Source organism: Camarhynchus parvulus, chromosome 9, assembly GCF_901933205.1.
Source record: "Camarhynchus parvulus chromosome 9, STF_HiC, whole genome shotgun sequence".
NCBI classification, from domain to species: Eukaryota; Metazoa; Chordata; class Aves; order Passeriformes; family Thraupidae; genus Camarhynchus; species Camarhynchus parvulus.
Window position 1 is genome coordinate 6,180,306 of NC_044579.1, and position 16,396 is coordinate 6,196,701.

Below are 16,396 nucleotides of genomic sequence, written 5' to 3' on the forward strand. Positions count from 1 at the left end.
AATGCATTATGCATCCTTCCCTTTGATAAAGGTCTTTGTGCTTTTATGAAATGTTCATTATCAGTATTTTTGCCCTGTATCTGAAGAAGAGAAGCTGGTGCTTTAGAATCTGAGCTCTTCAGTGTGTGTGGCAGAGAACAGAGCCAACGGGGCATTATTTCTGATAGACTGAGGCTATAAAACTATCCTTCATGTTCCCAGAAAAAATATTTCTGTTATTTATTAGAAATTAAAACCAAAACTTGGAAAAAAAATTCCTTTTTTATAACAGATTCAGCTAATGTTCTGTTTTCTTGTAGTTTATATTAATAATGATTGTGCTAATCTTTTGCTGTATTTCAACAGTTTCAGCAGGTTTATGGGGTAAGGTTGTTATTATTTACCTCAGTGACTGATTTTATGGAATAACTGCAGGTTTTCGTGGAGGTACATCAAGTGCTGAAGTGAAAGGACATAAAATAAAACAGCAGTTTTCTCTGCTAATGGAAGAAGAAAAAAAAACAGAGGGCAAAAAGGACATAATATATATTTAAAATGTTAATATAAAAGCATTAATGTACAATAAACTCTATTTAGACTGATTGGACGGGTGCTTTTTTATGGTGTTTATAATGGCTATGGAAAAAACACAGAGAAAGTCACATCAGGGAGCAATCCAGCACTGGTGTCCCAAGAGAGGACATTATCTCTGCTTCCCCTGTGATTTTGAGGATACTCTGAAGTTTTTAGCTCTTACACCACTGAATACAAATGTGCCTCCTAACTGGGGCTGGCCAAAATCTCCTCAGAGACTGGAATGGCATAAAAAAATCCCAAACAACTCTTATAAAACTATTGCAGTCCATGGGGCTGGCAGGCTGGGACAGCCCTCCCATCCCTGGCACAGCAGGGATGGAGCTCTGGGTATCAGCCCCTGCTCTGAGCCACTTTGGCACTGGAGCTCCAGGAGCAGCCAGGGATCACATCCAGCATCCCATGAAGTCAAGGGGCTCCGCTTCAAAGCCAGGAAATACATTCTTAAAAGCTGAAACCAGTTTTGTAAACACTTAGGCCTAAGTCTGGAAACCTCTAAGAATGTTTTGGGTTTTTTTAATTCTTATATGATAATTGGAACCATGTGTGCCCTGCTCCCGCTGCGTTTTGGAAGCATCTGCCTTAGGATGAACAAGCCCTGCTGCTCGCTGGGCTGGAAACTCCCCAAATCTCCACAAACGTTCAAAAGTGAAACCTAAGAGCCAGCACAGTCAATATTGAGGGTTTCAGGAGGCACAGTCTGTGGTTTAAGGCTTTAAAAACAACAATTGCCCAGACTTTCAGATAGGAAAGGATTTGGCAATGGGATTACCATAGCAGTCAGTGGCACATGAAAAAGCGAGCACAGAACGTGATTTCTTCTTTCCCTGTTTGAAGATTTGCTGTGGTCAAAACATGATAGCTCTATTTCTTGCAATAAAAAAGGGTCTGCAATGATTTCTCAGATAATTGGAGCCATGACAGATCTGATACATCACATAACTCTCATCCTTCCCCAAGAGCAGCGTGGATGAGCACTGCAGAGCCCAGGCAAGATATAAACACCCTGCAGCTCCTAAACACCATTGAGATTTTAAATTTGAATATTGGGAAAATGTGGAATAAACCAGGTAATTTTTCTCCCAATGACACTCATTTTTCAGTCAACTTGAAAGCTGAGTGGAAATATTCAAAATGTCAGTTTTGAGAAAAAAATTCAGTTTTTCCCTGGCTCCACCCAGAAATATTTGCTTAGGTGCACCAGAATGCAGAAGTATAAATGGAAATCAAAGACACAAAGAATTCATTGAAAAAACAATCTGTGTACTTACCCAACACAGTTGCAGTCGTTTCCTGTGTTGTCCTTGCAAAATTAGGAAATACTCAGAGCTAACCCTTTAAGGGATTGCTACAGACACCACAAAGGAAATTTAACAGTAACTTGGAGGGATTCTTTGGTTTATTATGTTATTCCATAGGCACTGGGGAAAGAAAAGGGATTGTTTTTCTTTTACAGAGGCACTAGGATAAAGATGGGATGAAAATAATTCTGTATTCAGATGACTGTTGTTGCTTCCCCTCACACAGCTGTAAGATTTGTGCCTTTGGCACCCACTGCTCCTGATAACTACACATTTCTGATGCTGTTTTTTAGCAGTGAGCTTACCATCTTCAAAATTAGTCATTGCAGAAAAATCTGTGTAGTGGCGGGGATGATAAAATGAAATTGTCATGAGAGGGATGAAAAACCTAACAGCCTGAATTCAGGTCAAGAGCAGCACTGATTATCTTGAAAGAAGTCCTATATTTATAAATCCTTGGCAGTGCTATCAACTTGTTTGGTACCAGACAGTGAAATTAGGATTTTCTCTTAGATGAAACCCTGATCCAAAAGAAAAGCCCTGGCCTGTACATTTAGTGCCCGTACAGGCAGTGGGTCTATGCTCTCCTGCTGGAGTTCAACCAGCCAGTTGCAAAATTGGCTTTTCCTGCTCCTGCTCTGCCAAACCTGGCCGCCAGTCAGGTCCCTGCCTGCACTGAGCCCTGCAGGACGGGTTGCTTTGATGTGATCAGATAAATCAGAGGAGCCCAGGTACAGCAGCTCTCTGCAGAGCTGTATTTCCTCCCAGCCTCCTGCGGCTCCAGCCAGCCCCACTGTTGTTGACATGACCTCGGGGGTTTCCAGCATTTCCCCACAGGGAAGGTTTCACAATGGGTTGAAGTTCAGACTGAGGAAAGGTTTCCTGGTGTGCTGCCACTGTTGGCTTTTATTTTTCTCAACACCAACCACCTCTGTCCAACCCCTCTCTTGCCTCTGGGATATTTTCCTCTTCCAATGCAGTCATGCAACCCTCAGTGCCTCCTCCCACCCTGGCCAAGCCCCTCTGCCCAAGCACTTCATCATTTTTCTTGCTCTTCCCCAATTCTGGCCACTTTGTCAGCACTCCTGAGCTCATGAGCTGCCCAGAAATACAAAGCTGATATTTTCAAAGCTGTCTGCAGGAGTTGGGTGGCTCATTTCTTCTTCTTCTTCTTTCTGTTCTGCAGGCATTAAAATCTCCAAGACAACTCAAAAAGTCTCAGCCTGTGCATCTAGAAGATAGGGAGAAGAAAGCACCCTTCCCACATGAGGAAGGGGGTGATGTTGCTTCAGGCTTAGCTCAGTCCCTGGGGTGGCTGTGCTGTGCTGGGACATGAGGAATGTTGCCCCATGGCTGCACTCAGATCCCAGCACTCCAGAGATAAAAGCAGGGATAAAAGCATTGCCATGCTCACATCCCATGCCACATCAGCCCTTCCCATTGTCACACCGCCTGTAGGACTCTTTCTGCAGGGATTTCCTGGGAGTAAAGAGAGACAGACACAAAAAAAGTCTTTAAGTGAAGAGTTAACTTTGTTTAAAGAGATGGTGACAAATCACATTTCTCCACACAAATCTGTGCTGAGCCAGGATCCTCCCTTGTGTAACTTCTGACTTCAACAGGCAAGGGCTGGTCACAAGCCACAATTAGAGCTGGCCAGGAAACAGCGGGTTTTGTCTCATGGCAACTTCTGAGGTTTCAAAATCTGTTTATGTTCTGCAGAGGAAACGAAATCAAAACATTTCTAATATGAAATGGGAGCCTGTCAAAATGTCCATTTTCTGTGCAGCAAGCTCCTCGTTTCACTGTGGCTTTTCCCCTGCCCTCTCACCATGGCTGGGCATGGGCTGTGCCTGCACCTGGGAGCAATCATGGGGTTGGTGTGCCTGGGTGCCAAATGCATCCATGCTCAAAGCCATCCATGTGTTTTGATAAAAATAGATTAATTGAAAGCACCATGACCACTCTCTCCTGGAGCATTCAGCTTGTTTGGGATCAGGCTGACCTGGTAATGCATTGTGCCAGAACCCCAAGGGGACAGAGGCCAACCTAAATGGCCACACTCCTCTTCTGCTCACTACATCTCTCTAGAAGGACCTTAAAAATCTGATTTTCTTTCTAAGGTCTAGCAAAAACTTTAAAAATATCTGCTCTGTGGGGATATGAAAGACCCAGTGGCATACTTGGCAGGAGTGAATGTCTGCCTGGGAATCGTTGGTATTTCCTCTCCTGCCCCACATGTTTGCTGACTGTCTGTGCCTCCAGTGCTCTCCATCCCAGATCCACCTCCAGGGCTATCCATCCCAGATCCACCTCCAGTGCTCTCCATCCCTGATCCACCTCCAGTGCTCTCCATCCCAGATCCACCTCCAGGGCTATCCATCCCAGATCCACCTCCAGTGCTCTCCATCCCTGATCCACCTCCAGTGCTCTCCATCCCTGATCCACCTCCAGTGCTCTCCATCCCAGATCCACCTCCAGGGCGATCCATCCCAGATCCACCTCCAGGGTGATCCATCCCAGATCCACCTCCAGGGTGATCCATCCCAGATCCGCCTCCAGTGCTCTCCATCCCAGATCTGTCTCCACTTTTCTCCATCCCAGAGTGGCTCAGTGCAGCTGAGGGTTCTGGCATAGCTGATAAAGCTACACCAGTAAAGCTCACTCTGCCAACATGCCTGTGAAAGCTGCTCATCAATTTACAGCAGTGAGTGAGCATAGTAAGAAAGGGTGAAGAACTTTATCAGGGGCATTACCTTCCCAATAGCCTGAGTGCCTCCCTTAGCACACTTCAGACTTAGAAAGCCTTTCCTCAAATAGCTTTCTGCTGGTTATATCACCAACAGAAAATAGTGAGGAAGGTGGATTTCTTCAGCATGGCACAGGCATGTCTGTGCTGCCCTGACTTTGTCCTGTCCTGACTGCCTTCCTCCTGCCTTCCTCCACTGCCAGCCCAGCTGGTGCTGGGGGCAGCACCTCTTCTGGGCACTTCCCCAGGCACCCACCAAACCAGAGATACAAATCACAGCACTGAACAGTGGCAAACCAAGGAGCATGATCTGAGTGGCTTTCAGCCATCAGCTGGAGGAGATGGTGGATAATGAAAGGATGAGAGCAGGAAAACCTCTTTTCCCAAAGTGTATGTGTCTGACATTAAAGAGCCTGAAAATTTCTCAAAATGCTTCACCTTTTTTTCCCAGACAGCATGTTTCAACCTAAGGGTTTCAACCTAACCCTTAAAAAAATTACCCTCAATCAGCTCAGGCCCATAATCTTTGCTTTGCCACTCTCTTTGAACAGGCAGGCACTTATGGACAGCTCTACTGTCACAGGGAGACAGGTCCCAGCTGTGCTCCTTCACATTCCCAGAATAAACCTGTGTGTGCAGGACTGGAGACCACCCTGCTGTAAGTACTGTGCACCATCCACATGCCCCTTCCAGGCTGAGAAAAGACCCCCAAAGTCCCTGAAGGACTTGTGAAGGACAGCCAGGACATCAGCAGTGTGCAAGGGCACAGAGGACAAGCAGCAACCCCGGGGCCAGGGGACCTGTTGGAGCTGTGGGTAAGTCAACAAGGAATGTCGTGCTCATTTCATCTGGTAGCATTTGGTCCATTTATTTTAATTGCAAATAAATGCAAAGCAGAAAGAAAGGGTTGTAGTTATTGTTGGAGCAGAGAAAACATTTTGTGCACAGAGAGGGCTGGCCTTCAACCATCCAAGTAAAACCCATTGCCTAAACAATAGAGCTTAAAAGATGAGCAAATTGCTGTTTATGGGCTGTTCCAGATCCATACCACTCAGGACAGAGCCAGGCCTGAATACATGAGCAAATTTGCTGCCTAACTCATTACAAAAACAAGCCTTGTGTGGGATTTGAGCCATTTTAAACCATTCACTCAGAGCAAAGAGGAAAGACCAGAGCAGCAGCAGACAGAGCAAAATTAGTGAGAGCATTATCAGTCCAGATTCGCAAACGCTGGTGCAGGCAAAACACATGTGAAGGTCACAGCATTAATGGAGCTGGCTCGTGTAGCCTGAAGAAGCAACCCAGCCAGTGCTAGGAGCCAGCCAGCCCACCTCAGAGTGGGGCAGGGGGTGTTTCCCCTTGCACATTCCAATTCCTGGGAGTCCTCCCCTGTCACCCTTCTGTGTGCTGAGCAGCTGGAGCAGATTTTGCAGACTCAAGCTGCTTTGGGAAATGCACTGCCTCGTTGGCATCAGGCTATTCAAGCTGGTGCCCATTATGCCTCTCCCATTAAATGCTCTGCAAACAGGCATTGTGCACAGAGGGGCTGAGCAAACCTTGTTATGCAGTAATTATGCAATCAGTGCATAATCTCATTTCGGTGGCTGGGGCGTGGAGGGAAAGTTTTGGTTCCGAGATGCTTGCAGGGGTCTCTACAATGAAACGCATACAGACATATTTACAGCCACTGGCAATGAATATTCTGAGCAATGCTAACTATATTGAGCTGCTGTGATGTGGAGAGTGACTTACAAAAGCCCCACACATCTGGTTAGGCTCAAAAAGACTCTTTGACTCAATAGTCAGATTTTCTGCAATTGAAATGCTCTATGATTAACGGCCCCTTCTGGAACAGGGTAGGAAAAAGCTTTCAAAACCCAAAGAGGTTTTGGGGTTGGGTTTTTTTGTTTGTTTTTTTGGGATTTTTTTGAGATTTTTGCAGCTCTTCCCCTGAATTTGAGAGGAAGCCAAAGCTTTTCAGAGCTTTTCTAAAACAAACAAGCAAATCAAATTCCCTCTCCACCCTCCTGGAGAGAGGAACACCCTGGATGAGCAAATCACCCTTTAGTAAGATGCTTCCCTGCTGGTGCAAGTCCCACAGGCAGAGCAGAAGCTGGAATTTGGGTTTCTTGCCCTTCATTCTTTCCCCATCCCTGGTGCTCTGCGTGGTTTGAACTCAGCTGTTTGCTTCAGCAGGGGACAAATTTTGCCGGGGAGAATTTTATGGTACAAGCCTGCTGAAAAACAGTTTCCAAAGAAAAAGGATGGGTGTGTTCCTGTGAAAGCTTCAACTTTCCCTGTGTGCACAATTCTTGCAGAACAGTGCTAGTGGAAAGGCTCCCTTTTATTGTTTCTTTCTGTGGACACACAGTCTTGTGGCTCTGCAGGGCAGAAACTCAAAGAGCAAAGCAGAGTACAGGATTTCTTCTATCCAATGGGCCAAATTCTTCACTGGTATAAATAGATTGAACTCTGCTCAGGGGGACCGTGGCCATTTATACCAACAGAGGACTTGGCCTGCAGTCAAGTTTCTTTTTTAAAACCCCAGGAGACATGACCCAAACCCTGTGGAGGCAGACTCAGACCCTGCCACCATCACTTTCTAGGCACTTTCTATTTTGGTTCCAGCCCCACTCACTGCTCCAGCCTGTGCCCAGGAGAGACCTGGGGAGGACATGGGGACATGGAGCAGTCCCAGGTTTGGAAAGCCCAAGGACATCCCCATTTTCTGCTGGGTCTCAGGAGACAAGCTGTCGGATGGTGCAGCCTGGATCAGCCCAGCTAAGCCTGGAGAAGATCAGGAGTAGATTTGGATGAGGTCTGTACACCGGGCTGTGGGCACGTGTCTCACCTTGGCTTTGCACATTGCAGATGTTCATGGAAACTCCCTAGAAAGGACTTCCTTGGCCACTTCTCCTTCTGCACTGCCTGCTCCACACTGCGGTATGTTGCAGCTCTCCATCCCTCCCTTGGCCACCCCACAGCTGCTCCCCTCCGCATCCACGTGCAGAAATTGCTGCCCATTGCTGCTTCCCCTCTCCCAGGGATGCAGATCTTCTCTGGTCCCTTGGCAGAGGGCCCTGGGGACTGAAAGTGAGGAGCTGTGCTGTGTCCCCTCCACACAGCTCTGGGGAGTCCCAGAGCTGCCCCAGAGGGGGCTGAGTTTCACAGGGGAAGCTTTGAAGGGCTGAGCACCTTTGTGGGGTGACCATCAGGGCTGCAGGTTCGGGCTGGCAGAGCTGAGCAGGTTTTCTGCACTCATGAAAATGGACGTGAGGAGTTAATCAATTCACACATCTGCTTTTTACAGAGCATTTTAAAACAGCAACTCCTGACCCAAAAAAATCCCCAACCCAACCAACACACAGAAGAATTCAATAAATCATTAAAGTGCTGCATCCACAAGCACAGCCATGCCTAACCTTTCAGCTCCTGCCTTTCTGGCTACATGAAAGGCAGAGGTTGCCATGGCCAACCACCTGAAGGCTGCAGATGGTGGTCAGTGGTTGCTCCTGTGAGCCAGCACTGCACACACCTCCTTCTTCACTCCCACTTGAGGAAAATCACTTTTGCTGCTGCCCCTGCAGAGCTGGCAGTGCTGGCTGGGGCTGCTGGCACAGAGCACTCCCCCCTGCCCTCCCCAGACTATTTTTAGGTTGGTTTTTTGGTAAAATAGAACTCAGCATTCTGGCAGTGTTGATGTGTTCTGGCTGCCTGTCCATTGGCCCTTGAATGATTTATGCTTCCCCTGGCCTGGCTTGGTGATGCTGATGCTGGCAGGATGAAGGCAGCTCCTCTTCATCGCTTCAGTTCCCAGCCCAAGGCAGTGCCTGTGCTGGGTGATGCTTCCCATATAGGACACACAGCCTGGCAAGGGAAGATATTTGCACTCTCATCCTCTTTCTTCTTTCTTGTGTGACATTTTTACTTCCTAAAAAATTGCATGTGCCCTCTGGACAAGTGATTAAATTAGAAGATCAACAATACATGAAGAAGGAGCAGGATCAATTCACAGAGAAGTGGCTGAAAGCAGTTTATTACATCTTTTATCTTTTTTTTTTTTTTTTCTGGGAGATCATTTGCCAAATCATTAAAGGGAAGAATCGAGTGAATGGGATGACCAGCAACTAAAAACTGCTCTTTTCTTAACAAATTTGTATGATTGCAATATTATTTGGAAGAAAATAATTTGAAAAAGAAAGAAAGAAAAATTGGATGAGATTGCTTGTGAGGTCAGATTCTGGACTCAGCTACCCCAATAGCTCACTGATTTACTGTAGCAATTCAAGCCATCATGTTCACATTTTCCATCAAATAAATGGACAGAACTCTGATGGCAGCTTGTCTAATGACAGACTGTGTGTGCGCACCCAGTGCTTACTTGCCAAAATACAAAGCATCAACATTTTCCCTGCTTGCCCCCCCAGATCAGGACTGAAAGAACATTGTGCAGGCAGTATTGCAGTGCTGCTTGCACCACCTTACATCAACATCCACTGCCACCTCCTTTTACACCAGCAGAAGATCAGAAGCCAGGTAAGAATAAAGTCCCATTTCCAAAGAAAAGCCTTCCAAAATGAGAGAGGTTGCCAGTTTTTATCAAATAATAATTTCCAGGTGCAGTCAGCTGTCAAAGCACAAGATGTGCTGAACTGGGCTGGGAATAACATTGCTGAAATCACAAAAAAAAAAAAAAAATACTGCAAATCCCAGAGAAATAAATCCATGGAGCTCAAGGAGGGGCATCAGCTTTGTTGCCTCACCCTGGTTTTCTCTTGCTCTGTTTTAACCTTATTTGAGCTGCTCGTGACTGGCAAGAGCATCATCTTCTGCCTGAATCTGTCTGGGCTCAAGATACACAAGCCAAAGATCCAAATCTTGTCGATTTCCAGCAGACAGGAGACGATAATGCTCTTGAAATACGTCCAACATTTCAAAACCCTTGCCATAAAAAGGCAGGGGATTATTCAGTCCTGGAAAACAGCAGTGCTAGACCCTTCAGAGTTGGGTCACCACATTTTCTGAGATCTTCTGCTTTTGCTCCATCATCTGCTCTTCACATGACCCACTCAGCAACCACATCTGATTAGTCTTTGTATGCCAAAGGTGCTATTATTTTTTTTAATTAGTGCCTCCTAGTTTTCTTTGAATTAGTGCTTCCTGGGTTTTATTTTTCCTTCTATTTCCCAAAATATAGCTGAATTATCTTCTCTTACCCAGAGCTTGGGTGCCTGGGTATTCCCTTTTTGCATGGTAAAGCTGAGCTGCCTCGCTGTTGTCATTTTATGGCTGGGATGGGAGAAAACAAAACTCATTTTCATGCAAATCCCCACTGTCTATCAGACATCATAGTTGTCAAGCAGGTCATTAGAGGCCTACTGTGTAAAATGAAGATTACTAATTAGAGCTGAAGAAATAATTTGCAACAAATAATTTATCCAATGAATTTAGATTTTCCTTCTCCTTGTGGAGTCTCTGCAAGCAGGTTGTTACTTTGCCACATTTGGGTATTATTTGAAATGCTTTTAACTCATTATGCTCATGATTGATTCGTGTTTTTCAGTGTTACTTTTTTGAGCTAGATGGTTAATCAATGTAGATCACAGGATTTGAGATTTACCTCCTGGCTCAGGTATCAAAATATGACTGAAAAGAATTAAAATCGGTATATGCTTTAAAAGTACATTCCATGAACCCTGATTTGTGTTTCTGAATATCACAGCTCAAGAGCAACTTGGGAATTTTCCATTAAAATACATTTTTCTAGCAGAAATAAGCTACTGCAAAATCTATAATTTTATCCTGAGGAAATCTCACATAAGTCAAAAAGACCCTCCAGCCTGTGGTGTTGTATTATGCAAGTCTTGTGAGTATGTATCAACAAAAATAGGAAAACCAAGGAATTTATCCTGCAGGGAAAAGGGGAGCAAGTGCATCCAGCTGCCAATAACCTCAAAGGCCCTGTAGGACCCTACACACATCCATTATAGAAATAACTGGAAATGAAATCTTATGTGTTGTGATTCATAGTCAAAGGAAACAGGATTTAGCAAGACCTGATCAGTTCACTACAATGGAAAATGTCAAAACATGGATTTTGGATAATTTTGATTGACCATTTCTCTTCAATCCATGACACATTCTGGTACTTTGGCTCAAAATGTTCATCTGATTCAGCTTGAAAACAGAAGCTGAAAATTTCTATTGATTTTCATCCCGTTACAAAAGTCAATTTTTGCAGACATTAATTCCAGTTGAGGCACTCTATGAACACTCAAAGAAAGGTGGAGCATGAACAAAGGAGAGGAATTCACCCAGTGAAATAATTCCAGCATCCAAGCGCACATTCACAGGAATCTGCTTCATATCTGGAGCACTCGTTGTTCCCTGCACTCACTCACTCACTCACCTTTGTGTTTGCAGTGTTGGTGCCAGGGAGGGATGGGAGATGGAGGGATGCTCAGCAGGAAATGGGATAAAATAGAAAGCAGTTAGCACTCAAAGCTTGCTTGTCTAGTCTAAATATCTCCAAAGCAGGCAAGGCTGATAAAGCTGCCAAGAGGGCTGGGGGAGAAATAGTGAAGGTTTTTTTTGTTTTGTGGCTTCTCCGTGGACCTTTCACCCTTTCAAATCTCAGGGGAGTCAGGGAAAATTTGTGGCAAAAAGGACTTTTCTCCCAATAATCTGACATTTTGGAGCATGGCTGATGGATGTCAGTTGTTGCCACCTTTTATGCCTGGAGTCAAGTGGAAGGGGAGATGGTCTGGGATAAAAGGAAGTCTGAGGGTCAGCAGAGTTTGTGCTGACTGAATAGCACAATGTGGTGGCCCTGGGGAGGGAGAACCAAGCACATTTAGGGACATTCCCAGCTCTGCCACCACTGCTGTGTGCAACTCTGGGTAAGTCTCATTTCCATCAGTAAATTGGGAATAACCTCTCTTCTTTGAGAGGTGCTTCAAAACTCCTGGGTAACATGTTTTATATAACACCTAATTTAGTATTTTGTTACACAGATGAAAAGCATGCATTGAAAGGAGCCAGATCAACCCCCAAGCCAACAAGAATCTTATCCTAGACACACCAGCCCTCCTCTTCCCCACACTGTCTCTCTCTTATGTGCAAAACAAGCACAGCCCAAGCAGCATTTGACTCCACATCAGCCCAGATGGACCCACAACATCTGGGTGGGTTTGGAGCGAGGTGAAATGGCTTGAGGAGCTTTGCACTGGAGGCCATCGCCTCTGACAAGCTCCCTGTGGGAGCCTCTCACAGAGCCACATTGCTGCTGAGGAGACAGCAGCACTTCTGTGCTTAAATACATTTTCCCCCAGACTGAGCATAGGTTTTAAAAAAAAAAAAAAAAAAAAAAAAAAAGAACATTGAAGAGAAAAACGACCTTATTCAAAGCTCAATGGGAAGACTCCCCCTGAATTTCAATGAGCCTCAGCAGGCCCATGAGGCTGGATTAATATAAGAGCTGGGAGGAAGATTTCCAGGTGCTCCCCACACCCAGAGTCAGGTTTTCCAAGAAGAATCAGCACCAATGTGTTTTGCCCTCCAGCTCGGTAATGTGTTTACAGCCAGGCAGCCTGGCAAGGGCAGGGGGAGTTTCTGTGCTGTGTAGGAAGCCCTGTGTATTTCTAAATATCTGTGTGTGTATATATATATATACTGTGCTTAAATACATTTTCCCCCTGTAATATATACCTGTGTATTTCTAAAGGAGTTTTATCTACCTTTCCATCCGTGGCACAGGAGATGCTGCCCAGCTGTGCCCAGCTGTCTGAGGCAGGTGCCAGCACAGGTTTCCCCTCCCCAGCCAGGCCTGTGAGGTCTTCTTGTTGGGAGAGCCCAGATTGCACCACCATCACCAGCTGGGGTGGGGCTGAAGTGATCAGCACCTCCAGGAGAGACCTGCCCTCCTTTGCAGGATGTGCCCACAAAGCTGCAGCCCCTCCTCAGGGTGCGCACTCAGCCCTCGTGTTGGGAAAATTCCTCCCTGCCCCTGTGTCCCCTCTGCAGGGTCTGGGACAGGAGGAGGACCCAGCTGTACATCTGTGAGCTACAAAGATTTCCTGCCTAAGCACAATATTCCCAGTCTCATGTGGCCAGACCAAGTGAACACTGAAGGAAGGGCAGCAGCTACTCCTAATATTGTGGTTACTCTTGTTGTGGCAGGGATGGGTTCATCATCTCATCTGGTTTCACCCAGCAGAAAAACACAAGCAGATCCCACCAAAATCTGATCAAATTGGTGCAGAGTCTATCAGCAGGCAGCGAGCACATCTGGAAAGGCAGTGACATTTGCAGGAGGTTTTATACAGCTGGGAGAGTTTTAACCATTTCTCTCAGCAAGTTATTAAAAAATGTGTATTTTAGAGGACTGAGAGAACAGAAAAACAAACCAGGTCTAATTGCACCAACTCCCAAAGAACAAGTCAGTTAAGGTCTCTGAAGGAAGAGGCTTCATCTTCAGCTCCCAGAAACAGTCTGTGTCCCTGCTTCAGCTGTTGCTATTTTAATGGGGCCCAGGATTTGAATTGCAATCCAGTTCTCAGTGCTGCTTTGGACTGAGCAGAGCCGGTGCCTCGATGTGGCTGTGGGAATCTTGTTAAGGAGAGCAGGATCCATCTCTGACCCCAGATCCATCACCCAGCTGGGAATCAGCCTGCCCATCTCAGTCAGGCTGCCACCTCAGTGAAGGCTCTCCCTGTGCTTTTATCCCCCAGCTGAAATTTTTAATGATCCCCCAGAATTAGCCCATCCAAATAATTTATTTATGGGTTTATTCCAATGACCTGGTGAGACTCGAGGTTGCTGCAAATGCTCCTGTGTAATGCAAGGCACAGCCAGCCCAGACCCTGGCACTGGGGCTTAAATACCTAAAGACATTCTCCACAGCATTATTTCTGTATTATTATTTTTTTTTAATGCTGAACTGTGTGTTTTAGAATACACAGCTGTCTTTGTTCAGAATAAAGCAAAAATAGCAGATTTTCCTCTGCTTAGCTGGGTGTTAAATTATTTACATTTCAAAACCCATAAGTAGAAACAATGACTGCATTTCCAGAGCCTGCCCCTGATGTCAAATATCCTTTTCTCTTCTGCAACCTAATTTAGACTTCCTTTTTAGAGTTCCAGTTTTGCTCCATTTTCAATTATGTTAGAGGAACCAAGATTTCAGGCCATTATCTCATCATCCCTGTGAATAGCAACACGAAATGTGCTTGTGCTGCTGGGACACCAGGCCTGGCTGGGAGGACATGGCCACTGAAGTAAATCCAGAAGAAACCACAGAGAGTACTGAAAGCCCAAGGAGAAACCCCAAGGTGGGACAGGATGCATGTAGGGTTTGGTCTCTTCTGCCACATAACAAGCAATAGGATAAGGGGAAATATCCTCAAGGTGTGCCAGGGGAGCTTTAGATGGGATATTAGAAAAAATGTCTTCATGGAAAGAGTGTTCAAGCATTGGAACAGGCTGATAAAGACAGTGGTAGAGTCACTAACCCTAGAGAGGTTAAAAAACCACATAGATGGCATTTAAGGAGATGATGATGGACTTGTCAGTGCTGGATTAGTGGTTGGAATCAATGATCCTGGAGGTCTGTTTTTCCACCCAAAGTGATTCTGTGACCCCGAGATGCTTTTGTGGATCAGGGCTGCAATGTTCAACCCAAAGCCTGGAGAGCAGCCCAGGCGAACAAAAGTGCTTTGATGGGGCTGCAGGTTGGGACCTGAGCAAAAGATGTCTCAAATATCACATAATTTCACCAGGTTCTTCTCTGAAGGGCTGGCTAAGCCTCAGTTTTTCTTTCCTAACCCTCAAACTCCTCTTGGCACCTCCCTGCTTCCTGATCACCCTTGCCAGGTGCTTTGCCCTGAGACTGCCAAAACCCTTGTGCAAATGCCAGCCACCTTTGCCCTCAGTTAAATCCCTGTGTGCATTACCACCAACACCATGACTAAAAACCAGTGGGGCCTGAGTGTCAGTGTGAAACAAGGACCAACCTGGCAAAGGAACATAGGCATTAGGTCTATTTTCTGTGTCAGTTGACCAAAATTCACTATATTTGTTACTCTTGTAGCAGAACAGCATCCCATTGGTGCCTACTCTTCTTGGACACCTGTAAAAGGAATATCCTGCATCTAACTGGGATCTCAGCACTGCCAGTCCCTATGATTTTAATACCAATCTTCTGATATCTGGAATTTTTCATAAAGCTGTGGCTCTTGGATGCAAGTAATTAAGTGAAGCTCAGCTTTCACTGAGAAATTAGAAGTTTCTAGCCTGTGTTTTTGAAAAGCTGGAAAATGTGCCTACAGGCACAGACTCCAAAAGGCAAATTAAAAGAACCAATATGTTTTATTTCTTTTTAAAACAATTGTGATTTAGGGAGGGGAATGGGGGGCTCAATTCATGATTTATAGATTCTGCACTTGGCAGCTCTCCAGTCTCAATGGTGGCTCCATGCAGATGGGTCTGGGGCTTTCTGAGAGCTGCACAGTGTTTTTCACCTGGTTCCTCACATTACTTGAAAATGAATAAAATAATTTTTTTTAAATCTCTGTAAGATGTATTCTACAGCAGGCACAACTTAAGAACTGCAGGTGCCATTCTATAGCCTGGTTCAGATCTGACCAGGTCTGCTGTATTTAGATTTAAATGGGAGATACTGCCACGCTGCCAGCATGCTGAATGACACGTTTAACTGGGGGGGTGACACTGAAGGTTTGGTGACACTGTGAATATTCAGGAGGGCTGTGTCTGGAGTGTCACTGTGCCAGGGGTGTCACAGTGTCCAGGGTGTCACCATCTCAGGGGTGTCACCATGTCTGGGGTGTCACCATGTCCATGGTGTCACCATGTCCATGGTGTCACCATGTCTGGGGTGTCACCGTGTCCGCGGTGTCACCGTGTGAGCCCGAGGATGCTGCTCCGAGGTGGCCACAGCCGCTGTTGCTGGGGAAGGGGAGGGGAGCAGCTCCACCTTAAGCTGCAGAGAGCACCTCCAGCTCTGTCCTGGCCTCCTGCCACCGAGAATGCTCCAGGCGGAGCTTTAATCAGTAGGAAGCCTGTGCTCTGCACTGTGGGGGAAGGGGTGGCCAGAAGGACATTTCTCCATTGATTCTTTCATTTCAAAAGTTTATTTCTTGCATGGCTCTGGGATTTTTTTGTTGTTGTTGTTGTCGCTTTGGCTATTTTTTTCCCCCTTGACACAGTAAATTTCAAATTGATTTTGCAATCCTGTCTCCCCCATCCTCGCACTCTCCCTTTCAAAGGCAATTGAGACCAGAGGTTTCACTTGCTACCCTGGCATCCCCTCATCCCCTGTGATGCTCCCTGGAAAGGGTTTCAACAGCCAGGACACTCTGAGGAGGGGCAGCTCCATCCAAGGACATCCTTCCCTCCCCACAGAGGCATATTTTGGGATCAGGCATGTGTCTGCTCCCGGGGGGATGCTCAGATGGAGCCTGATACCCTCTGCAAAGTACCACAGCCCCCAGCTCTGGGCTGTGCCCCCAGCCCATGGATCTCCCCGAGCCCAGCCAAACAGAGGGTCTATTTTTCACCAGGCATTTCCTGCTAATCAGACCATTAGTCCTTGTGCTGATTAACCAGCTAGTTCTCAATTTAATTAAAACATATGCTTTTTGGAAGAGCCAGAAGTTTCAATCATATTTTATTCCTATCATTCCAGATCTGGTTGGCACTAACCATAAGCATCAGGGGGAAACCAAAGCAATTAACCCTTTCCCTTGCAGAGGGGGGC